Source organism: Jaculus jaculus, chromosome 5 (genome assembly GCF_020740685.1).
Source record: "Jaculus jaculus isolate mJacJac1 chromosome 5, mJacJac1.mat.Y.cur, whole genome shotgun sequence".
In the NCBI taxonomy this organism is placed as follows: Eukaryota; Metazoa; Chordata; class Mammalia; order Rodentia; family Dipodidae; genus Jaculus; species Jaculus jaculus.
Window position 1 is genome coordinate 98,814,383 of NC_059106.1, and position 2,320 is coordinate 98,816,702.

Here is a 2,320-nt window from a genome sequence, read left to right on the forward strand (position 1 = left end):
TATTTTAAAATAGCACTGTGATACTGCATTACCCAGTCCTTTTGTATTAAATGGTACTTTTTTCACAAGCTGAAAAATATCGTTTGCTTTGTTAACAATGTTTTGTACTATGACTGTATTTTCTGTTTTTTTGCACAAATTATATATATTATTTGTATCACAGACATGAAAATATATCTCTGCATTTTTATATTTGGTCTCTCTTTCTTTGCTTGTTCTTAAGATAGATTTCCTTCAGGTGTATAATGGCAATATTCAGATATCTCACATTACCATACCTTTGCTTATTTTTACTACATGCATTTAATCTCTGTATTACTTAATGTTTGGTTTGTTTTTATGGGCATTTTAATAGAAAGACATGGACTTGTAAAGACAAAAAACAATTTTATATTGAGGATATATGCATTTGTATTTCACACACCAGAGATGATATTAAACACTGATTATTTTATGCTGCTGTTTATTAAAATGTTTACTATAAATATTATTTCCTGAATATTGCTTACATAGAAGTATTTGGGAATTTTGATATTATTTGTCTGAATGATTACTATTTCCTAGAAAGAGAATCACAGTTCCTTTTTGGTCTTACTTCAACTAAAATATTTTTTGAAAGTGGGTTTTAAAACTAGACTTGGGGGACTGAGAATATAGTTCAGTGGAGAGCACTTGTCTAGCATGCATGGTGCCCTTGATTCAATTTTTACCACTGAAGAACTAAAAGATTTGGACATTCTTTCATTTCACTAAGTAGGTACGAGGAAAAATCTCAATGAGGGCTGGAGAGATGGCTTAACGGCTAAGCGCTTGCCTGTGAAGCCTAAGGACCCCGGTTCAAGGCTCGGTTCCCCAGGTTCCACGTTAGCCAGATGCACAAGGGGGCGCACGCGTCTGGAGTTCGTTTGCAGAGGCTGGAAGCCCTGGTGCGCCCATTCTCTCTCTCTCCCTCTATCTGTCTTTTTCTCTGTGTCTGTCGCTCTCAAATAAATAAAGTAAAAATTAAAAAATATATATTTTAAAAAAAATCTCAATGATTTCACAAACAAATACTATCTGCTTATAGATATTAAGCTTTGAACTTTTAAAATCAAAATTAAAAAGTTTAAAATCAAAATTGAAGAATTATAGCCAATGGAATGTAAAAAAAAATGGAAATGGGACTGGAGCTGCATTCTTTTCTACCTTGATGTTTCCATCTGAACTTAGAAAAACGCGTGTTTTAGGACTCTTAAGACCAGGCTGTGTACACCTTATCACCCAACTTAGATTCCAACCACACTGAGAAAAGCAATGTGGGCATTCAATTGTCACAGCTTATCTTTATGACCTTATTTGCCCAAAAGAAAGAGTTCCACATCTGGTGATTAATACATACTGTCAAGGGAAATGAGTATCACTATGTAAGTTCAAACCCCCATCCATTTCCGCTATGTAAAACAGAAGGGATGCAAGAAAACCTTCAGAGCCTTGTCCATCTGGCTTGGGTGGGTACAGGCCTTATCTCCACCTCAACATGGAACTCAGTAAAGCAGTCACTTCCCATGGCAATGAGACCTGTGTCAGGTTGGATTTCTCCCTCTCACTTGAATACCTTCTTTCTTCATTCTCACTTTTTTCTGTCTTCCCAGAGTCCTGCCCCTCCCTGTGTCCCCATCCCTTTAACCCTAAGGCCCTGATTCCACTAATTCCCTAACCACCAGCACCTGCAGGCCCCTGGCATTGAGCTCCCTCACTGCCTGCTATAAAGCACTTGATTAGAATGAAGAAGAGTGCTATCCCTCTATGCGCACAGGGCCAGACACCAGCAGCACCCAGGAAATTCTTAGTAATGTAAATTATCAAGTCATTTCCTAAAGTACTAAAACAAAAATTGTCAGGATGGGATCCAGCAATTTGTGCTTTAAGAAGCCCTGCAGTTGATTATGTCACTAAAGATCAAGAATTACAGAATTGGCCGGGCATGGTGGCACATGCCTTTAATCCCAGCACTTGGGAGGCAGAGGTAGGAGGATTGCCATGAGTTGGAGGCCACCCTGAGACTACATAGTGAATATTCCAGGTCAGCATTAGCTACAGTGAAACCGTATCTCGAAAAACAAAAAACAAAAAAAGAATTGAAGGCGTGAGTTGGGGTAGGGGAGGTGAGGATTACATGTTTAGTAATATAATAAGTATTTTAGCCATTTTTATTCTTTTTTTGTTTGTTTGTTTGTTTTGAGGTAGGGTCTCACTCTAGCCCAGGCTGACCTGGAATTCACTATGTAGCCTCAGGGGGCCCTCAAACTCATGGCCATCCTCCCACTTCTGCCTCCCAAGT